This window comes from Triturus cristatus, chromosome 3_2, assembly GCF_964204655.1.
Source record: "Triturus cristatus chromosome 3_2, aTriCri1.1, whole genome shotgun sequence".
In the NCBI taxonomy this organism is placed as follows: Eukaryota; Metazoa; Chordata; class Amphibia; order Caudata; family Salamandridae; genus Triturus; species Triturus cristatus.
This window is the reverse complement of record NC_140584.1, coordinates 1,072,352,910-1,072,378,081: the sequence shown is the minus strand read 5'-3', so window position 1 is coordinate 1,072,378,081 and position 25,172 is coordinate 1,072,352,910.

Genomic DNA, 25,172 nt, shown 5'->3' with positions numbered 1-25,172 from the left:
TGGGTGAAAGGAATCCTCCGGGGGTTTAATGGGTCAAACATAAAGGCAAGCAAGTCAAAGATGCATGGGAGGTTCAATGACAAATGTGTGTTGGTGAAAGGTTTGTTGAAAAAATAGCTATGTTTGGATGGATGGATGCCTGGATGGTATTTAATCATAGATGAAGACTGGATGAAGGGAATATAAAAGATGATTAAACCATGCCAGAGTAGCAAAGCTAAGGGTGAAGAATAAAAATAATGTTAGAAGAACAATACAATGATAAATGGAAAAATCCCTGGGAAGAAGAATAACCAAGGTTTTTTTTCCAATGGTTTTTGATTCAAAGTTTCGAGGTTGTATTTCAGACTACTCCCTTGACTCACAGTAGTTTGCAAGCACAACATATATATTATGGATGGCCCTACCCACCCATCATCAATCGCCTCCCTCAGACTCCGAGGCCCACTCCCTCCCTACCCATGTCATTTTGACAGTGTCAGCCATGGGTGGCCTATCGGCTGCATGATTGGTCACAATAGTAGTACCTATCATCATGACGTCGTGCGGTATATCATCATTCATATAATCATATTATCTGCCATGCTGTAGTAGTCAGGGTGAAAGTGAAATTGAGCATTTGCCATTGATTTAACAGAGTGGCCATAATAGAAAAAGAGATAATTGTGTATTACAGCTGCCCCAACTGCAGACAGTAGTAAAGTCAATTAAGTCTGCGACATGAGTATGTCTGTCAAGGCACAACTCGCAAGCATCCCTACAGCACCCCATTGGGGGTCTGCACCGTACCCAGGCCTTCAGAGCGTTGGTACGGGTCGTACCACGCGTACCCCTACATCACCCCAACAATGCTGGTACGGCCCGTACCCCGGCCTCAAGAACGTGGGTACGGCCGTACCGCCATTGTTGGGGTGACGTAGGGGTGGGCGTGGTACGACCGTACCCACGCTCTTAAGGCGTGGGTACGGTACGTACCGGTATTGTTGTGTTGCCGGTTCGCGTCAACATCCACTTCCGTTGTGGCGCTCCTAAGGCGTGGGTACGGTACGTACCCAGGCCTGCAAATCGTGGGTACGGGAATGTACGGAGCGTACCCCCACCTGTGTATGAATGGAGCGTACCCCCACCCGTGTATGAATGGAGCGTACCCACACCCCACCAGTGTATGTACGGAGCGTACCCACACCCGTGTATGAATGGAGCGTACCCCCACCCGTGTATGAATGGAGCGTACCCACACCCCACCAGTGTATGTACGGAGCGTACCCACACCCATGTATGAATGGAGCGCACCCACACCCGTGTATGAATGGAGCGTACCCACACCCCACCAGTGTATGTACGGAGCGTACCCCCACCCGTGTATGAATGGAGCGTACCCACACCCGTGTATGTCCCGACAGTATATGCCCAGACATAGGAGGGGTGGGTGCAGAGTCCTCCCAGCAGTGCCCAGACACAGGAGGGGTGTATGCAGAGTCCTCCCAGCAGTGCCCAGACACAGGAGGGGTGTGTGCAGAGTCCTCCCAGCAGTGCCCAGACATAGGAGGGGTGGGTGTCTATCACTCTCAGCAGTGCCCAGACACAGGAGGGGTGGGTGCAGAGTCCTCCCAGCAGTGCCCAGACATAGGAGGGATGGGTGCCTATCACTCCCAGCAGTGCCCAGGCACAGGAGGGGTGTGTGCAGAGTCCTCCCAGCAGTGCCCAGACACAGGAGGGGTGTGTGCAGAGTCCTCCCAGCAGTGCCCAGACATAGGAGGGGTGGGTGCCTATCACACCCAGCAGTGCCCAGACAAAGGAGGGGTGTGTGCAGAGTCCTCCCAGCAGTGCCCAGACATAGGAGGGATGGGTGCCTATCACTCCCAGCAGTGCCCAGACACAGGAGGGGTGTGTGCAGAGTCCAACCAGCAGTGCCCAGACACAGGAGGGGTGTGTGCAGAGTCCTCCCAGCAGTGCCCAGACATAGGAGGGGTGGGTGCCTATCACTCCCAGCAGTGCCCAGACACAGGAGGGGTGTGTGCAGAGTCCTCCCAGCAGTGCCCAGACACAGGAGGCGTGGGTGCAGAGTCCTCCCAGCAGTGCCCAGACACAGGAGGGGTGTGTGCCTATCACTCCCAGCAGTGCCCAGACACAGGAGGGGTGTGTGCAGAGTCCTCCCAGCAGTGCCCAGACATAGGAGGGGTGGGTGTCTATCACTCCCATCAGTGCCCAGACACAGGAGGGGTGGGTGCAGAGTCCTCCCAGCAGTGCCCAGACACAGGAGGGGTGGGTGCAGAGTCCTCCCAGCAGTGCCCAGACACAGGAGGGGTGGGTGCAGAGTCCTCCCAGCAGTGCCCAGACACAGGAGGCGTGGGTGCAGAGTCCTCCCAGCAGTGCCCAGACACAAGAGGGGTGTGTGCCTATCACTCCCAGCAGTGCCCAGACACAGGAGGGGTGTGTGCAGAGTCCTCCCAGCAGTGCCCAGACACAGGAGGGGTGTGTGCAGAGTCCTGCCAGCAGTGCCCAGACACAGGAGGGGTGGGTGCAGAGTCCTCCCAGCAGTGCCCATGGAAAGTAAAGGGTGCAGTACCCACAGACACAATTCCCACAATAGTCAGTCAGGTGCTCAAAGACTCTGCAGAACACGTAACATGTGTGCGAGGCTGGGAGTACACACATGCATAGTGTGTAAAAGGGTACATGTCCACATGAAGTAACTTCAATATACTCCACACACAAGTACAATGACCACCAAGGATGCCACAAATGATGCAGGTGGAGACATTGCCCAGCATGCATGGCCAAAGTAGAACGGATCCGTCACACACCAAGGATATGTAGACACAGCTCAGCACAACATTTAGGAAACACCCTGCAGGGAAGATGTCAGGGTCCACAGAGGAAGGAACACACCTTGGGACAATGTCACCATGCAGTAAGAGCATACATGAACAAAGTTATTTCGCAAATACCTTGTGATGGCACACAGATACCAGGTTCCATCACCATGAGCAGCACACCACTACATTTTCCAGACACCTACCACATTATCCCCACCCCAATCATGGAGCAGCACCACCAACAGCAATACCAGAAAAGCAGTAGTGTGCAAAGGGAAAAAAACATAGCTTTATTCAGCAAAAAAAACGAATTGTAATTAAAAGTTGAATATGTACAAGGCCCATAGGGCAGTCCATAGTCCAATTCCTGGTGGGGGACACATAGGGACGTGTGTCCCCTAGCTTGCCTGCACAGTTCATACCTCCTTTGCTTCCACAGGGGGGGGGCATCATGTGGGGGAAAGGACCAGGCACCGCAGGGACAGGAGGGGCAAGGGTAGGTGTTGTGGGTGCAGGGACGGAGGACTCCATCACAGGGGGTGGGGCAGCGCCAAAGGTGGAGGTCAGAATGGCGCTGCACACGGTTGCAAGGTCCCCCAGCGTCTCCCCTGCACCCGAAGGAACCACAGGCCCCAAGGAGGGGGGGGTCGGAGGGATGGGTCGCAGCGCTACTGGTGGAGGGTGTGGACAGGGGGGGACTCAACCACCCTAACCGGAGACTCCTTTGACCACTTGCGGGGTGGTGTCACTTTGGGGCTCAGGGACAGAGCGGCCATGAAGGATTCTTTGGTGGAATCCTGGCCAGGAGAGCTGAGGGGAGTGGTTTTGGAGGTAGTGGGTTTTGATGAATGTGGACTCCCACTGTGGCTGCGTGTCTTCCGTTTGCCCCCCGACCCAGTGGGTGTGCCTACTTCACCCTGTGTGTGCTTGACAGGAGGTGTGCGCTTGGCCTTCCCTGGTGGTGTGGTGCCTGTGTCTGGTGGGGTGCGTGCATGGATACGTCTGGGTGTGCTTTGGACTGGCATGGGAGTGGGAAGTGTGGATGGTGCAGGGGTGGGGGGGGACATAGCGCTGCAGGAGACCCACTGCTGCAGTCAGTGTCGAGTCAATGGACCTCAGCAACTGGCATTGGTCAGACTGGAGGACATTAAGCATCGCAGTCTGACCAACCTGCAACTGGAGCAGGATGTCCACAGACTCGGAATTGGCGGCAGCAGTGGAGACAGGGGCAGGGGGTGCGGTGCCTGGCAAGAAGGAGACACGTGGTGACCTAGCACGGCGGGAAGGGACCAGTGCAAGTGGGAGGCCGGTGATGGGAATCGAGGGGGCGGGTAGAGATCGAGTGCTTCTGTCAGCTGTGGGAGCAGCCTCCGCCCCCTCTGGGAGATCAGCCTCAGACCCGTCAGCGTCATAGTCCGTGGTGTTACTGGACAGGTCCTCCGCCTCACTCCCCTCGGCCTCCGTGCCACTTGATGCGCCAGACAAGACAGCACTGCTGCCACTGGTGCCTGCTCCCTCCTCACGGTCCGTGCCAGTGTCTCCCTCGGAGTCCACCGCCGATGCCGTGGGCAAGGTGAAGAGACAGGAAATGATCAGACACCTGTATACATATGTCACATGAGTCAAATCTACATAGGTCACAGTGCATAGCCTGAAAAGCAACATGAGTAACATCTACAACACAAGGTACATATGTAGGCCCTGCAACACCCAGCTGGTTGACCCACCATGCCACTGAGAAACAATGGAGAGCATGACTCAACAGCAAATTACTTGATATCAAATAGCACAGAGGAGCCAGGCTCTGGGGACAATCGTGCACGGCATCTGTACCACACAGCGTTGACAAAAAAGGGATGAGCAGGAACCATGTCTATTAACTTTTTGCACATGCTGCAAAGCTAATACATTAAAACATGCACAACATGACTGGGTCACTGCACCTTGAGTGTATGTCCAGACAAACATCACACACAGGCCAGACCTAGCAGGGAGACTTCAGATTTGGACATGTAGGCCTTGCCCGCACAAAGCACCCCCTACCTGAGACAATGTGATTGAGACAGAGGAAGTACTTACACCTCTTACTCTGGGATAAAAACACATGGCCTGTACTAAATCCTGATTGCACACAAAATACCCCTGGTGCGCCTGTCCACATATATCAGTGACAATCAACCATCATCAGATTGTCGTTCCAAGACACACAGGCACTGCCCACTGTGAGTATGCACAAGCAAAATTGGGTCACACTGTACAGTGGACACATGTAGCACAGTTTACGTCAATACAGATGAGGCCAGGGTACAATGCCACAGAGCCCAACCTATGCCGAAGACACAGAAAATGTCCACATAGTTGGATGACACACATGATACCTAGGAAAAGGTGCCCCAGGACACGGTAGTGGCCACACACCTCCATGGTCCTGGATGGATATGACTGCAACTGAAGCAACCGTCCCTGCACTATGCATTAATCCCACTCATGGACATCATGTCAGAGGGCACAACATTGGACATGCATGCTGGAAGGCAGTACACTTTAAAGACACATTCCTATGTTGGGACTCAGCATCACTGCCAACTGACATGGACCCCACAATGACTGAACTGCCCAGGGCACAGCCAAGGTCCCAAAACCTGTTACACTCCACCCCCACACATGATGCTGCAAGCATTGGGCACTTGGATTGACTGTCAGCCTAGATTACCTTGTGCAAGAGTGACTACACACAGACCAGGGAACACATGGCAAGGAGGGGAAGGGAGGAAGAACAGCACCGGTTTACTTTGGGGAACTGGTTATGCACTGCACATGTAAACCCTGGCAGTGTATCCATGCAACTGCGCACTTCCAAAAGCTGGTGACACACAACAAAAACACATGTACCTACCCCCTTCCTGCTGCTGCTTCTCCTGTAAGCGCCTTTCCAAGTCCGGGAAGACCACCGCCAGCACACACTTCTGGATGTAGGTCAGATGCCGGCGCCCACGGTTTTTCCGGCTCTCAGGTGAGTCCCTCAGCAGGACCCGTGCAATCCTCCTCGTCCAGCACCGGATATCCTGCCAGCGTTTCCTCACCTGGGCTAGGCGCCGCTTCCGACCCTCCGTATTCCTCACGGCACTGACGGCTTGCTTCCATATCTCCCCCTTGGCATGGACGCCTACCTGTGAGGATGCAAAAGTGAGAATACTTTAATTCACCTGAGCAATGACACAGAGACACACATATTAACAAATTGTCTTCTTTGAACAGGCCATGGTATGCAGGCAATTCATTGCACATTTGTCATAGGGACATAATCCACTGTGGAAGTCAAAATGCACTACGTGGCATTGAAAGTACACAGGTGGCATGAGGGGTGCCACACAATCAATGATCCTGGATCACACTGTGCATCACAAGCTACACAAGGATTATGTACAGCACCTCAAAGCAGTCACATGCCCCAGCCCAATGACGCTACCTCAGCAGAGTACACAGACACACACAGGCACAGGACAATCACCTGCCATTGCCAACTGTGGTTACAAACCTCACTCTGCCCATGTGCCACTAGACTGGGGGGTGTCACAGGTGTGGGGCTGGCTCAGCACGGCAGTCACACAGCACTGCTCCCTGCTCACATCACATGGGCAGGGTATATCCATCCCTCATGCAGCTGGTGTGCAACACTCCCCATATGCACTCACCCACATGACAGGGGACTTACACACACACCAATGTCCTGGGGACGAACACATCATTTGGACACTCACAGCACAGGTACACTAAACAAACACACATCTATGGGTACTGTCACCTGTCACACTGGGGGGACCACAGATTCACATCAGGACTGTAGCAACAACATTCCCAGGAGGAGTAGCCAGGCAGAATGTGGCATGCACCATGCATTGATTGTCACAGTAAGAACAATGCAAGTGAGGAGTGCACACAGGAACCACAGCATGCTCTGCATGGGAGACATGAGGCCTTCCCCACCCTGGGACCCACTCGTAACAACATTGCATGTCTGTCACACAGGGACACAATGCCAGAAGTCACAGTCACAAAAAAGGGGCACAGTCTAAGCTAGTGGAGTCTGCACTCACCTGCTCCCCTGGTCGACCATACAGCATGGTGTACTGTGGGAGGATCACATCCACCAACGCCATATTCTCCTCCATGGTGAATGGCTGGGCCCTCTCCACAGACCTGGACATGGTGCCAGAGGAATCACGAGCAGCAGCAGTGTTGTGGAATGAAAGGATGTGCAGGCAAGTGCTCTCTCATGGGACCTGGCTGCCTTATATCTGCCTTGCTGGCCTGTTTCATTTCAAGGAGTACAGAGTGATTGGTCAGTCACATTAGCATCCTACGTTTCCTCCAATCCCTGTAAACCTACCCCAGTGAGTGGCTTTGCATGGTTTAAAAATTGAGCATGATGTCAAGTCAACAACCACTTTGCAACAAAGTATATTGTTTCCAACCGACTTCTGCTTGCCACCTGATGCAATAATTCAAACTTTAAACTGGGTCTCCATGACAACAACCAGCATGCATTTAGGCCCTTATACTTGTCCCTAATGTGTCCCCTATGTTATTTCAATATTTACACACAGGTACGTTCCTTTCCATGGCCCTAGGGCACCCCAAATGCAGGGATACGGACTGTACACGCGTGTGTAGGGTCCCTATCACTATGGGAGTGCTGGCGTATGCGTATGCCACAGTGATACGGACCGTACACGCGTGTGTAGGGTCCCTATCAGTATGGGAGTGCAGGTGTAATGTGGAAATATGGATTTTTCTGGTCAGTTATGTCCCCTATCTTGGACCCCAACGGTTCTATGTGCATGTTACAAGTACATGTATGTTCCCTCCAGTTCCAGTTATGAAGACGCAAACACATGTGCGTCCACCGTCAACATGTCCTCTGTCAGATCCGCCATGAATAGGCCGGATATTCCATTCCTAAGTATGAAAAGCCACCGGCTTTATATGGTTCACTTATGCCATTTTACAGTCCAGGCAAGTAGGCCCTGATTCTGTCATCAAGCTTTTCTTGCCTTCTGCCTCTGAAACCTCCAGTCTGAGCCTGCATCTGTGACCATGAACTTTGTCTCATTCTCTGCGCGGCTCACGAAGCCTGACATCAGCCTATTCTCTGCCAAGAACTGTATTTCACCTTCGAGTTATCTGCTCCCCCCTCAGCCGATGCATTCCTGTCTAGTAGTTTAAGTAAACATTCTTCCAGCTACCGAGCAAAAGGCCCGGCTTCTCTGTCTTTATACAAGTAATTCATAGCCCTGTTACTATGGAAGATTCCTGCCTCCGCATTTAGTGTAGACACTTAGACGCTTGTACACGCACACACAGTCAGTATAGAATAGATTCTGTCCGAGAGTCCTTCTTTTTTGGATAACATAGTTCTTTAAACATAGGATGTTAGATATGATTTGGGATTAGGTTGACTTGACCCCCCAGACTTTTCGTCTCCACATGTAGAGCTAAATGTCAAGTCCCCTTCACCCCCTAGTTGCACGTCAATCACACGTCATGCTGCTGCGCGCGCATCTATGCCAAGTATTATCTTATAGATCCACCCATATATGACATCATAACCAATTATGTTCCTTTTTACTCCTTATTACACCCATTTTCGGTTACGCATATGAATCGTCATTCTCCTTATCAATTGTTACGCCTACTGTATTCGCTTCATTGTAATGTATGTACTATAAAAGTCATTTCTTGTCAATAATGTATGTACTTCACTTCCTGAACCTCCGTGGTGATGGAACTTGGAGCAACCGATTATAATCGTTCATTGGAATAAATCCCATTCCGAACCTCTAATACCACGGATTCTGCCTCTCATTTTACTGAGCTGTTTTATTATGTTTCCGTATCAAATTAAGTCCCGGTAAAGGAAAATTATTTACCACATGAATGGCGCCCGAACAGGGACACTTTCTCATCTCACGCGCCGGCGGTGAGTTGCAGGCCCGGTCTCCTGCTACAGCTGGACGGACAATAACGCGTACCAGCAGGATTTCCTGTATCTCCCTCCGGTCAAGCGGGGGCGACTGAGGCTGCGATCAACACCCAGACGAAGCGGTGAGAAGTGCGAAGTATCCCGACCAGAGCCAGCTGAGAGAGCAAGATCCGAGGTATACAGAGGCCCACCAGTTTCCGAAGTCCCAAGTCGCGTCCAGTTTTCGACGAGTCGAGTCGAGTCCAGTCCGGTCCAAGTCCAGTTTCCGAGGCCTTCCGTTTCCGAAGCTACCCGGTGAGTACCATTGCTGGGGAGGCATTTCTGACGTGCACATAGGTTGTGCCGGTCAAGACGGGTTTGGGTACACAAATCCGGTCTGCACTGTTTTAGCAGTGTATATGTACTGTTTAGCAGTATATCAAGTATTCCGAAGTATCTAGTTATTGTCAAGAATTATGCTTGGTGATTAGTTATGCAGACGATCATCATTGTTGGTTATTTTAAAGGTTAAGAATGTTTAATGTTTAATGTTTAATGTGATAAACGTCCTGCATATTGTGGTATGAATGGTTGTTCATTATAGTGCTTTTGTACTAAGTGTGTTCAAGATTAAGTATCAGATCAGTTCTCAATATGCCGCTCTTTTCAAAATTAAGACAGATCACAACAAGAAAAGGGGTACTCGAAGAAGCCGTTCCTATTCCTCCTAGGGACACTCCGGGGTACTTCATGTATCATAAACATGGCTTAGATGCTATATTATTTCTTGATTTATGGGTAGACTACACCAAGGAATTACCAGAAAGTCAGAGGTGGCCCACAGCGGGAACCTGGGATGCAGAGTGCATCATGAAAGTAGAAGAAGAGTTATGGAAAAGGAAAGTCAGACAGTCACAGAAAGATGCCATTGAATTATGGCGTAAGGAATCACATAGACGAACAGAAAAAGCACGTAGACAGGAAGAGAAGAGTAAAGAGAATTCTAATGAAGTCCGAGAAAATCTATTAATTGAGGAAGGTATCCGAGTGAAATCAGAACAAGTAGATAGACAAAGGAATGCCCTTATGAATGGTATGTATCCCCTTCTGGCCGAAGGATTACCTAAAGCTACTCCAGAAATACCGAAAGACTTGCCGCCCCCATTATTCCCAATAAAGGTACATCCTAAGGGGCATCCTAGAACCGCAGAAGATGTTTTTCTTTCCTCATATTTAGATGACGCAGCTCCCGAGTATGCTAATTCCGCCCCACATAGACCACCTATCAGGGAGGTTCAACGCCAAGATCCGGTACCCGTATCTCTACAGCAACGAGTTCCGGCAAGCACATCTGTTTCTACATCTGTTCCCACAGCTGCTTCTATAGCTGTGTCCACACCTATAGTTGCTGTATCACGTTCAACGAATCCTTTCACACCCGACACCCCAGATGGGGCTACGGGAGGTGCTACCAATATTTTTTCTACGCCACCCAGAATAAATAAACTTACTTTTCAAGAGTCAGCACATTCACGTACACCCAAACTCATAAATGCCCGTACGCTTAAGGAACTTCTGATAGATTGTAGATATGACCCTGTGCCCGGAAAAGAGGACGAAATGACCCTAGCATCATTACGTATCAGACGAGCCGCAGTGTACTTAGGGAAGTTACCAGGAATGACTGCGCATCTAGATAAAATATACCATTTTGTCCAAACAGGGCGAGATCCAGAATGTATTAACAGAGCTATGGAATACCAGAAAGTGGAGATACAGGGGGAACTGTTACGTTTCCTCATAAATTGTGTGATCAGAAATGAAGACCGACCGGGGGTAGACCCGGAAGCAATGCAAATTCTTACCAGATGGAGCCAGAATATATCAGAAGGTAGACATGATAAACAAAATTGTATAATAGCCATGTGCCGAAAGATCCGTAAAGAAATAGAACGCCTACACGAAGAAAGATTAGCGGTAGATGAGTTCGAACAAAACGAGGAGGAAGGATCAGGACTGCCCACAGGACAGTCAGACACTATAGCCTATGTAGGTAGAGGAAGATCTTGTAATAGTAATAGATGTCCTATTGACCCGATACGTCCGATATGTCCAGACAATAACAGGAGTTTCCCAACACCCGTAGTCCATATGAGGTCTAACGAGCATTCGTTCCAAGTCGCCGACAAACTACTCCGAGAACGAAGGCGTTATCATTTCCTCGATTCTATGGATGAACAAGATTTAGCTAGGGCAGCTGTCCATTGGGTGGACAGTCCCGGAAAATATAGTGATGATACAGTAGCACGCACGTTTTTGAATCTCACCCCAGATGAACAGAGGTTAGCTGGGATTTATATGATTCAACAACTCATTATACTATATCAGAGTCAACATTCAGATCCTGGTCCCTTACCTGACATATTGACTGAATTGCTTATGAATAAATGCAGAGGTTCAGGTACTAAATTAATTAAAGAAATTCTAGAATCAAGAAAGCAGTATATTCTTTTTGTATGTTCAGACCGTGTCTCATTACCCGTCAAGGAAAGAACCACGTATTACATGGATAGACAGAATCCCTTACGAGAAGTGCACCCAATAAAAGGCGAGGACAACGAGTTTAAACGCGTATTTGTATATACGCCCATATCAAAAATAGAATTGTTAGAAATGAAGAAAGTGGTACCCAGTCATGACAAAGACCCAGCGGGTTTTCACCGAGAAATTAAAGACATGTTACTCATGGGAGAGTATACCTATCCCGACATTATGACAATATTAAAGGTATTGATGCCTGCTGGCATTTATGAGAAACTCAAGGAAAAAGAGTGGGAGGTAGGAGACCAAAAGATAGAATGGTCAGTATTGGAAGCAGAAGAAAAGGCCCGAACTGCAGGAGCAGGACTTGGGGATAAAACTAAAGCACTACCAGGTTTATTAGTACAGGTACTGCCACGTTTATTAACTACGAAAAAGGAAGATTGGGGTACAATTTCAGCCTGTAAATAGAAGCAAGATGAAGACACTAGTGATTACTATGCCCGATTTGAAAAATGTTTTGGTATAAATAGTGGCCTAAAAGCAAGTAGCGAATCATACCCACATCTGTTTGTAACAAAATTAGTAGAAAATGCTCTACCCCAAGTAAAGAATAGAGTATTAAAATTCGAGAGTACCTGGCAAGGTAACACTCCATCACAAATGTTACAAATGTTACAATACCATCACAATAGAATTAGAGAGGAACAAGAACATGAACACAGACGCATGAAAGACACGAAAATGAAAATGCTAGTTTCTCAGACAGTTCCAGCTGAAGGACATAAGAAGGGTATGACACATTCCGGTGATTCAGCAGGACCTGTAAAAGGGACATGCAATTATTGTAAAAAGCCAGGTCATTACGTACACGATTGTCCAGTTTTGAAACATAATATCGCCATAGGTAAAACACAAGAGAGACCACGGCCACCTAGACAGGACCAGAATGAACAAGGAGCCCCGCAGCATGCACAGTCCATGCCAGCTCCACCACAGTCTGTACAGTTTGTGCCAGCTGCACCAGCGCTGCCTGTTGCTGCCACACAAACCACGACACGACAACTGTACCAGACCGCACAGTACGACTATCCTGATTATCAACGATACGCATGAACAAGCCTAGAGAGGGAAGTTGACTTACCCCTTATCGAGATCCCTGTAGATCAAGAAGGACCTTATATACATAGTGAATTATTAGGCCAAGACAGAAAATTTTTACTCGATACAGGGGCAAGTCGAACGACCATAAAACGTAGTGAAGTTCCAGGGGCACCCCTCTCAGGCTCACAGAATATTTCCCTTGGTTTTTCAGGAAAGCCTATTGTTAATGAAGTGTCACAGCCTCTCCCACTTACGATAGGACCTTTGACCCGAACTACCGATTTATTGCTTACTAAATCATGTCCAGAAAATCTGTTAGGAATAAAAACACTGAAAGCTCTAGGAGCCATAATATGTTGTTCTCCGGAAGGAGTAAGATTGTTTTTACGTGATTTTAAAGGTCATTATGTGTCTAGAGACATGGATCCCCGATTGCAGACTTTACCTACACATCTATGGGCACAAGGCCCCACTGATGTTGGATGCATGAATATTACACCATATCGAGTCACATTAAAGGCAGGAGTGGTACTACCACGAATACGACAATACAAGTTACCACCAGATGCTGTAGTGGCTTTACTACAAATCATTGACGAGCTCATTGCCCAAGGAGTGGTTGTGGAAACAGACTCCAATGTATGTAATTCACCGATAATTCCGATTCTTAAACGAACAGATCCAAAGGCCCCGCCAGTCTATCGATTGGTTATTGATCTGCGCGAGTTAAACAAATGCATTGTGCCACAATTCCCTGTGGTCCCAGATATCTCGTCATTACTGACAGCCATTGATTCCGAAGCAACATTCTTTACTGTAATTGATCTCAAAAATGCCTTTTTCAGCGTCCCAATAGATCCGGAAAGCCAATATTTGTTCGGATTTAGTTTAAATGGGCGTAGCTTTAAATTCTCACGCGCACCTCAAGGATTTACAGAAAGCCCCAGCATCTATAGCCAAGCACTGAAACGAGAACTTGACAGTATCCACATGCCAGTTAACACTGCTCTGCTTCAATACGTCGATGATCTGTTGATCACCGCGAGAAGTGAACCGGAATGTGAGAAAGCATCACTGACAGTTTTACAATTTCTAGCCGAAAAGGGGCACAAGGTGTCCCCTTCTAAGCTGCAATTCTGTGTCCAGCGAGTTATTTATCTTGGACACTCGCTGTCCAAGGAGGGAAGGCAGCTTACACCCGACCGCATTCAGTTAATAGCTAACATGCAAATACCCAAGACACAAAAGGAGGTGCGGGCTTTCATAGGCCTCACTTCATACTGTAGACAGTGGATCCCGCAATACGCATTTCTAGCAAAACCACTCATTCAGTTGACAACACAGGAGGCAGCCACATCGACTGTTCTCCCTTGGACCCAGGAACATACACAAGCTTTTGAAAGCCTAAAGAAAGCTTTATGTCAAGCACCTGTTTTAGCAACACCATGTTACAGAAAACAGTTTACACTCTTTGTTACAGAACGCGAAGGTACTGCCTTGTCAGTACTCACACAGGAACAAGCAGGAGCACACAAACCATGTGCTTATTTTTCTAGTACATTAGATCCCGTAGCTCAGGCTTTGCCTGCATGCCTAAAATCAGTGGCAGCGACAGCTTTAGCAATCAGACAAAGCGATGCCATAGTGTTAGGACATCCATTGACAGTTCAAGTACCACATGCAGTAGAGGTTCTTGTAAATAGAACGCAAACACAACACTTGACTATAGCGCGACTTACAGGGTACGAGCTTACATTGTTTCAGCCACATATAGAAATCAGACGCTGTAACACATTGAATCCTGCCACACTTTTGCCAGTAACCGGAACAGACCCACTAGCCCATGACTGTATTGAAGTTATTACTATAACGACGAAACCCAGACAAGACTTAACCGATGTCCCATTGTCAGACCCAGACCTGACATTGTATGTAGATGGTTCATGTATGAGAACAAATACAGGAGAATTAGTGGCTGCTTACGCAGTCACAACAGATACTGAAGTCATTGAAACTAATCGTATAAATACTTTGTCAGCTCAAGCCGCAGAGCTCATCGCTCTGACACAAGCCTGTATTCAAGCCACAAATAAAAAAGTCAACATATACACTGATTCACGTTATGCATTTGGAGTTGTACATGACTTCGGCGTGCTGTGGCGAGAGAGAGGTTATTTAACTTCCCACGGTGCCCACATTCAGCACGGACCCCTCATTCATGCCTTATTAGATGCAATACATCTACCGACTGCAATATCAATTATGAAATGTAAAGCTCATACGAAAGTTACTGATATCATTTCTCAAGGCAATGATCTAGCCGACAGAACAGCTAAACAGACTGCTCAAACCCAAACATCCGACATGACAAAGACAATAGTCCCGATGCCGACACATTGTATGACAGTTAAAGATCCTACCCTTGACGTAATTGACATACAGACACATGCTACACCAGACGAAATAAAGAAATGGACTGAATTAGGAGGGATCCAAACGGACCAAGGATGGATGATGAAGGAAAAGTCTGTGTGGTTCCTTCCGGATTCAATGGTCCAAGTTATAGTTAACACTATACATAGTCCAGCACACCTAGGAGAAAAAGCTATGCTAGATAGCATTCAACACATTTGGTTCAATAAACATTTACGAGCAGCAGCCAAACAAAAGGTCCGTACCTGTATGATCTGTTGCCAGTTCAACCCAGGAAAAAGTGTTCCCGTAGAACAAGGTGGATTTCATCCTCCTAATCACCCTTTTGAAGTCCTCCAGATGGATTATATCCAGATGGAACGATGTCGAGGATTCAAATATGTTCTCGTAGTTGTCTGCGCTCTGTCCCGCTGGACGGAGGCATACCCGGTTTCAGATTACACTGCCCCGACTACTGCCAAACAGTTGGTTCGAGAATTCTTCCCACGATACGGTTTACCACGTGTTGTTCACTCAGATAACGGCCAGCCGTTCTCATCCGAATTAATGAAACATGTCTCACTTCTGTTAGGTTATCAGTGGAAATTCCACTGTGTCCGACACCCCGAAGCAGCAGGTCTCGTAGAAAGACATAATCAGACCCTGAAAATTAGATTGTCCAAAATATGCAGGGAGAAAGGTGTCGACTGGGTAGTAGCACTACCAGTTGCACTCTTTTTCACAAGAATGGTCGCACACTCTCGAACAGGGCTATCCCCGTATGAGGTGATCTTCGGCAGACCACCAAATATGTGGGGGACGCCTATACCACGCAAAATAACTGATATTGACTGTAATATGCTGACAGATTACTTGGCTTCCTTGATGTCTGCACTACAATCTTGTCGTTCACAGGTAGCTGCAGCCTTTCCCGACAACACTGAGGTGAAACCCCATGACGTAATTCCGGGGGACCTCGTCCTTGTGAGGAATTTCGACCGAAAGACTCAGCTGGAGCCCAGGTGGAAGACACCCAAGTTGGTCTTGCTGACCACAAGGACAGCCGTGAAGATCGAAGGCAGGAAAGGATGGATTCATTCAAGTCATATCAAGAAATTTCATGGACTTCCTTCAGATGTAAACAGCCCACCTCGTGTGTCCTCACCAATTGACTCAAAACTACCTCTGGCTGAGACCGACAGTAAAGAACTTTATAAACTAAAATTAAGGCCTAGACCGTCGGACGATTTGATTGTTTAAGTCCTCTCCTAGGTGAAGCGGTTGAATCTGTCTCCGACATGTATCGCCTAGACCTGAATCATGGACAGTCGCGAAAAATAATGAAACGACAGGCGTATTGTAAATCACTGCGTAACCATTGCATAGTGACATTATTAATCTTGTTTTTCTTGAGTCTTTTAATAATTACTGCAAGTATATTGTTGCACATATATTACCCTATTGCCAGAAATGTTTACAATGTTACTGCTGAACATTCTTTTAGTGACTTACCTCCGCATGAATTGTCTTATAGACTTGCGCTGCGCAATAACACTTTCATTAGTATGTTACATCATTCCCATCAGACTAGTAATGCAACTAATTGTTGGGTGTGTGGGCGGCTCCCTCCCTATCAGAATTATGAAGGAGTCTTGCCTTTCTTTCCACATCCGTTTACACATAATGGCTCCTGTGGAGCATGGTTTAGTTTAATCAATTCCATAGACTCAGACACAGCAGTTTACCAAGACCAGTGGGTATGGGGAAATCTGAACCTAGTTTTATTCAAAGTCTGTTACCCTGACCAGGAGGGTCGCCCCAAAGGAACAGGAACTGATCTAGAAAATCAAGTATATGGATTAGGTAACTTCACACCTAATCTCATGATTCTAAATGTCGAATCCGAAGTTGAACTAGTTTTACCAACCATGTCAGTATTCCCAGCGAAAGGTGAATTGTGTGTAAGAAAAGTTGGTTCCATACATATGGGCCATAGTAAATGCACTACTACAGTAGAATTCAGTGATCAAGGCAAATCTTCATTTAGAGCTTATCGCCACTCCTACTTTATATGTGGTCAGACTGCATATATGCGTCTACCTCTAGATTGGGATGGTACCTGCTACATTGCATTCCTTTTGCCACCTGTTTTCCTAGCTCCTCCTGATTATTATAGAAATATTCATTTAGTACACAACAGAGAGCGGAGAGATCTCCCAATTGTCGATTACACTGAAACAGCATGGGAAAAATACACAGATTTCAATAAAGGCATCTTTCCCTATATAGGTACTGTTACTAATAGTAAGCTGATACGTAGATTAACTAGAACCCTTGAAGCAGTAGTGAACGAAACTATTTCCGCCTTAGGCAATTTAACAGAAGAGCAGTCTGCTATGCGGATTGTTGTGCTTCAAAATCGTCTTGTCCTTGACGTCATCCTGGCTGATAGGGGCGGAGCTTGTAGGGTCATCGGATCAAGCTGCTGCGTATTCATACCAGAAAATTCGCCATCTGTATATAAAGCTATAACTCGCCTTCACAAGATTGTAAGCCAGATACACCAGAATCCAGGCACCTGGACTTGGTCCGGTTGGTTTTGGAGTGTGATATCAGCCTGGGGATGGAGAGTTCTATCCTTCCTAGGTATTGGCCTTCTCATACTATTCAGTTGCTGTATATGTCTACAATGTGGACCAGCGATCTGTGGTCTGTGTGCCACATCGTGCATTCCACATCAAGATTTTCATTCAAGATCACGGAAGAAGAAAGAAGAACAAATGATGTTATATGAACAGATCAATGGATTGATGAAGATTGATATCTCTTAACGGGCAAGTAGGGGACAAGGAGGGAATGTGGAAATATGGATTTTTCTGGTCAGTTATGTCCCCTATCTTGGACCCCAACGGTTCTATGTGCATGTTACAAGTACATGTATGTTCCCTCCAGTTCCAGTTATGAAGACGCAAACACATGTGCGTCCACCGTCAACATGTCCTCTGTCAGATCCGCCATGAATAGGCCGGATATTCCATTCCTAAGTATGAAAAGCCACCGGCTTTATATGGTTCACTTATGCCATTTTACAGTCCAGGCAAGTAGGCCCTGATTCTGTCATCAAGCTTTTCTTGCCTTCTGCCTCTGAAACCTCCAGTCTGAGCCTGCATCTGTGACCATGAACTTTGTCTCATTCTCTGCGCGGCTCACGAAGCCTGACATCAGCCTATTCTCTGCCAAGAACTGTATTTCACCTTCGAGTTATCTGCTCCCCCCTCAGCCGATGCATTCCTGTCTAGTAGTTTAAGTAAACATTCTTCCAGCTACCGAGCAAAAGGCCCGGCTTCTCTGTCTTTATACAAGTAATTCATAGCCCTGTTACTATGGAAGATTCCTGCCTCCGCATTTAGTGTAGACACTTAGACGCTTGTACACGCACACACAGTCAGTATAGAATAGATTCTGTCCGAGAGTCCTTCTTTTTTGGATAACATAGTTCTTTAAACATAGGATGTTAGATATGATTTGGGATTAGGTTGACTTGACCCCCCAGACTTTTCGTCTCCACATGTAGAGCTAAATGTCAAGTCCCCTTCACCCCCTAGTTGCACGTCAATCACACGTCATGCTGCTGCGCGCGCATCTATGCCAAGTATTATCTTATAGATCCACCCATATATGACATCATAACCAATTATGTTCCTTTTTACTCCTTATTACACCCATTTTCGGTTACGCATATGAATCGTCATTCTCCTTATCAATTGTTACGCCTACTGTATTCGCTTCATTGTAATGTATGTACTATAAAAGTCATTTCTTGTCAATAATGTATGTACTTCACTTCCTGAACCTCCGTGGTGATGGAACTTGGAGCAACCGATTATAATCGTTCATTGGAATAAAGCCCATTCCGAACCTCTAATACCACGGATTCTGCCTCTCATTTTACTGAGCTGTTTTATTATGTTTCCGTATCAAATTAAGTCCCGGTAAAGGAAAATTATTTACCACAGTATGCGTACGCCACAGTGATACGGACCGTATCACTGTGGCGTACGCATACGCCAGCACTCCCATACTGATAGGAACCCTACACACGCATGTACGGTCCGTATCACTGTGGCGTACGCATACGCCAGCACTCCCATACTGATAGGGACCCTACACACGCGTGTACGGTCCATATCACTGTGGAGTACGCATACACCAGCACTCCCATACTGATAGGGACCCTACACACGCGTGTACGGTCCATATCACTGTGGCGTACGCCTACGCCAGCACTCCCATAGTGATAGGGACCCTACACACGCGTGTACGGTCCGTATCACTGTGGCGTACGCATACGCCAGCACTCCCATAGTGATAGGGAACCTACACACGCCCTCAGAGCGTATGTATGGTGCGTTTCACACCTGACAGTGGTGACAGGCGGCACACAGAAAGGAATTGAGCTGTCATACTTGGCCAAGGCTGGACATCAAGGCATTGTCTGTGCAGTACTACATGTGTCGGGCACAGGTGGGTCAGGCTGTGATGTGGCACTATACTCCTGAGGTGTGAAGCTAATAAAAGTATGATGAGCTGTGTACACATGTCATGTGTGATGGTGCCCTATGTGCCACACATCCCCTTTACTCCTTTGACATGTGTGCATGTAGTACAGACTTGTTGAGCCATGCGTTCCTGGCATGGCACAGTCACCGACACCCGCAAATGTCCCCTGATGCCAGGTACATGGAATATTACCCCTGACATGTGAATGCCCGCGTTGCACGCTGTAACTATGTCATGTGTGTGTCATGTGTTCCCATAGGTTTGCTGTAGGCGTTTGGTCAAATGCATCTGCAGTTGCTGCAACCAACATGTGTCTGTGAATGGATGGGCATGGCACACTGTTACGCACACCAGCACACATGTGTAATCCGACGTAAGGTGTGTACGTATGCATCGACACGGAGTTTCAAAACAAGGACATATCTGCATACTCTCAATGTATGTGTGATCAGTCTTGACATGTAATCCTTCATGGCAAGGTGTGTGGTCTGTCCTTTTTCTATGGCATGTGACCTGTGCCTCTAGTGTTCCGCAACCTGTCTGTACAATAAACATCCTTCTTCTGCACCTATTTGGATGTCTGTAACTCCTGTAATGCGTCTGCCTGCTCACTTACACTGGCCCACAGCTAGTTTCATGGCATGGCATATTGAGGTTGAGAATCAACGTTTGTAGCTGGCTCTTGGTAGGAGTGTCACCTGCCTGGCATACGTGTCCAGGGCATATTGCACAGACCTGACTCTTTATGGAGCATATGTGTATTGCCTGTTGAACATGTGCTCAGTACATTGACATTGGTGGTGTACTGTACTCACTCTTCGTTGTCCCTTCTAATTCACTGCAGGGCTCCGCCTCTCCCTCGACCAATTCCGGACTTGGCTGACCTGAGGGAACATGACTGTATACGCCGCTACCGCTTCCCCCAACGTTTGATTGAGGACTTGACGACACGGCTGGCAGCACACCTCCAACCGCTACACAGGTATCCTACTGCACTGACACCCAAGATGAAGGTGATGGCAGCCCTACATTTCTTTGCCACGGGTACCTTTCAACATACCATTGCCCATGTTGGTAGCATGTCCCAAACCATGTTCAGCCGTGTTCTGCATGATTTTTTAGAGGCCATGTTGGATCACCTGGATGAGTTCATAAAATTCCCAACTCCTGAGCAGTTGACAGGTGTCAAGCGTGAGTTCTATGCCCTGGGAGGGATGCCCCATGTCATTGGGTCCATAGATGGAACACATGTGGCTTTGGTACCACCACAGGCACAGGAGGTAGCGTATAGGAACCGCAAGCATTACCACTCCATTAATGCCCTTGTGGTGTGTCTTGCCAACATGGTGATTTCACATGTCTGTGCTCGTTTTCCAGGATCAGCACACAATGCCTACATCATGAGGCGTAGCAGGGTGCCTGAAATGATGCTGCAGCTGCGCAACGAACAAGCATGTATTGTTGGTGGGTATACTCTGGCAGTCCTGTATTTAACGTCATCTCCCTGTCTTACTGCTTCTCCTGACCCACTGTTGTCCATGATGTTTCCATGTAGGGGACGCTGGCTATCCCAACATGCCATGGCTGATCACGCCTCTCCGCAACCCCAGCACGGCTGCCGATCACCGCTACAACAACGCCCATGGGCGGACCAGGCGAGTGATAGAGAGGACGTTTGGCCTCCTGAAGAGCCGATTCCGTTGCCTCCACAAGACCGGTGGCGCACTCCCATATGCACCGGTAAAGGTCTGCAAGATCTTCCTCGTGTGCTGCATGCTGCACAACATGGCAGTGGAGAAAGCTGTGCCACTCATCCTGGATCCAGATGAGCAGGACCATCCACCCGTGGAGGATGAAGGGCTTGGTCACAAGGCAAGTGATGTGGAGGAGGAGGAGGCGGTAGAGGACATCCGGAGTCGGCTCATACGCAACTTCTTTGCTTAGTGGTGAGTTCCAGTGTCTGAGTGTGCACGCATTGGGCCGTGTGTGGCATGTGTTGCAATGTGTGTGTCCATCTGCATGTCTGCCAAGTGAGTCAGAGGTGTGTTTGGATGTGTCACTCGAGTGATGGTGCAATGGAAGAATGTTTTTCCAGAGTCATCATTGTCACCTAGCATGTTGACAACCTTATACGTGTCAAGTACATGCACATGCATGAGTATGTGCTTCTTTTGGCTGACTTCTGATGTGTCTCTCATCCACAGGCACTTGCGCATGCTGTCTGCTGGTGGCATTGTTGTGCTCCTGCTATTCCTCATGAACACAGCAACATGTGCTGAATCAGCGTTACATGCACGGACACGTTTGAAAATCTCCTTAGGGTAAGGGATGCAGCACGGCTTTTTGGGAGTGGTATTTGTTTTGAATGTGTGTGCACTGCTCCTGTTCATGTTTGGATACTTTACATACATGTAGAATCACCATGGGGTACAGGACATGGAGCTGAATTCACCTGAATTGATGGTCAGACTTGGTGACAGTCATCTGTAATGGGATTGTGGATTGTGATGGAGCCATCAATATGTGTAACACTGCCCACGGAAACATACGGGTTGCACCGGGTTGACATGGTGTGTGAATTCCCCATTAGGGGCTCAATGGTGTATAGCAGCCTCTCCGTGAGCAGCAGGGGGTGTTTAGCTGTAACCCGTCACTTGTGTGCCAGTGCCATGGATTTCCAGCATCTGTGGTGCAAAGGGGGGTGCCAGTGTTGGTCCCACGTGTTCATCCACATGACCTGTGTATGTGTTGACAGAGTTGCATTAGCATTCCGACACACATGACTAATAAAGGTGTCCCTCTGCCTCCAAGGTGCCTCATCTCTGTCAATGGTGGTCTGTTGCCACTGTGCATGCGGCATGTCTGGCATTGTTCTCAGAGATGGTGCATATGAGTCTATGTGTAGAGTAGCAAGATGCAAGCTGTTTGTCAGGGATTAGATTCTGTATTGTGCATGATGTCCATGGCTGTGTAGGTATTGTGGCATGTCAGTCTCCACGACGGCCACTGTGCTGCATGTGAATCCATTGTGTGTGTGTGTGCCATGTTGAACCAGACATTCCTTCCTTGACATACACCTTTTGCATAGTTCCTTCCTGAGATCCTTGTCTTTGTGTGCTACTTGTGGCATTGTTTTCTTGACATGGCGCATGCTGCTGCAGGCCCTGCAGCAAGGCCACCCAGTGTCCACGCAAACGAGCTGGTGTTCATCATGGATTGCTTGCTGACATGTGCTATGCTGATCAGCAGCATCTGTGCCTCATGCAGCAGCACACTCTGCATTATGCACAAGATCCCCAGTTCCATCAACCTCAAGGCAAAAGGGAGACCATCCCCCAGGTCAACTACGACATCCGTGTCTAATCCTACCCTGCACTCTACGGACATGTGCGTTACAAATCCCATGATACTTGTCCACATCCAGGGTGCATCTGCACAGCTCTGCTACTACATCCGGCGACCAGGCCACATCAACGTCCAACAGAGATGGGGGAGTGGATCACTGCCAGCTGCAGAATTACCTTCTCAATCCACGCACACACTCAGGATGCAGCCCACAACCACAACACAACCTTGTGGCACTGTGATCCAACACCCAATTGTGCCATCTCCATGCATCCAACCTTGGCCGGCCCACCATTCTCCACATCCACCTGACTCAAGCATGCAGGACATGGTTCTGCCACGTGTCTACACATACCTGGGACTCCCACCCGAGGACACTCCACATGATCCCTGACCTCTGCTCATGACTGTTGCTCTTCTAAATAGGTCTGTAGGCACAGTTGTGCGGGCACCCCCTCAGCTGGTTGGGCCCATCACGGGTGAGTATGGTGCTCCATGTCTGTCTTGGATGATACATTGTGACCCATGTGTGTCCTGTGCTAGACTCAGACCCCAGGGTATGGATGGTTGGAGTTACTACTGAAATCAGGCATGGTTTGACTTTACAACACACACATGTAGTGGAATAATGCAAAATGACGGCATCATCTGGTGATTGTGATGATTATTATTTGTGGTGGGGCACGTTTTTATGGGGATGACAAGAGGTGCTTGGCGGGAGTGTAGAATCCAAAGTTCACAGGGGGAGTTGGTATCCTTGCCATTGACAGTCATCAGAGTCTATGCCACAGTCTTTGTCTACATTGGTCAGACAGTGACCAGCAAGGCCATGTGGAAGAGAATGTCATTTGCTGATGTGCTGCTGTTGGGCCAGATGGCCAGGTGCCAGGCCAGGTGACCTGGGAGATGGTGATGTTCCACTGACTCTCACGGTCTTTTGCGTGGACAACCCACCCTCCTGCGGGGACCCTCAGAAGCAGGCCGTGACGATGCGTGGGATGCTCCGTCGGATGAATCCTCCTCCTCCTGATCCCTCCCTGTGGGTGGTGATGTTCTACGCCTGGTGGCACAGGGAGGGTTGCCCATGTTTTCGGCAATCCGTCGGAGTACACGGGTCATGTCCGTTTGCACCGCCACGAGCTCAGCAAGTCTTGCCTCCATCCGTCCTTGGTGTAGCTGTTGACTGGCATGTTGCTCGGCCTGCAGGGTCTTCATCTCCTCGAGGGTGGACACAACCTGGCTGATGCCCCTGGTGTCACGCCGGTATGAGTCGAGGATGGTGCTGACGTGTGACATTACCGGTTCCTGAGCCAACTGGTCAGGTCCGCGCCTCCGCCGTCCTCCACTCCCACCATCCCTGCCCACTTGCGCCTGGCCTGCCGTTGTGGGCACATCGGGTCTCCGGGACCCCTGAGGGATGGCATTTGCGGTGTCGCCTGCCTCCTCCTGGGTGCCCGGAGCACCTTGTCCCTCGTGGACAGACTGGCTGTGTTGTTGTGTGTGGGCAGGGCTCCTGGGTGTCTCCTGGGATGTGGCAGGAATGGGGGTGGTGGTTTGCACAGTTGTACCTGACGCAGGTGCTGCAGGTGGTTGGACACCAGAGGGGCCAGGTTGGTCTGGGTCATCCACGGAGTGGTGAGAGTCGTTGCTGCCGCTGGGGTCCTCTTCACGCAGAGCCTGGTCCTGTGAGTCTTCCCCCCAGTGTTGGGGGAGATCGATGACGTTGACCTGTGTGTGAGAGAGACAGTGTTAATTGTGTTACATGCGACATCCATGTTTCATTCATTTTTGATTAGGCACAGTTCCTCTGGGTGGTTGGATTTGGCTAGCATTCCTCTCACAGTGCACTTGTGCATGGGTATGTCCCTTGGCCACAGCTTTCGACACTTTACCTATGTGTGACACAATCTTAGGAGATGCATCTTTTGGGACCGCAGTCAGCAGTGTAGTGAGCGGGCGTAGCAAGCCATGCAGAGCCGCCTTACGTGTTGCACTGTACGTGGCCAAATGGTGTTTTTTCCATGCTATTTGAGAATGCAGGTAGGTAAATTAACAATTTGTGACAGGGTTCTGACAAACACAGTGGGTGGGTATACTGGGTGTAAGGTTCTGTTTGTGCCTGCAGCACGGATGTACTCGTGCACAGATTGACACATGGCCCAGTGTTTATCAAAGGTTGAAGTGGGGGTTCACGCACTGCCAAACTTTGTCTACATGCACACAGTCCACCTGCTGACGAGCGGACATGCCCACACCACCCAAGGGTGATTTGGTCTCCCTCTGTCTCCCTTTCTCCCTCCCTCTGTCAGCCTCCTCCCTCTGTCCGTCTCCCTTTCTCCCTCCCTCTCTCACCCTCCTCCCACTGTCCGTCTCTCTCTGTCTCCCTTTCTCCCTCCCTCTGTCAGCCTCCTACCTCTGTCCATCTCCCT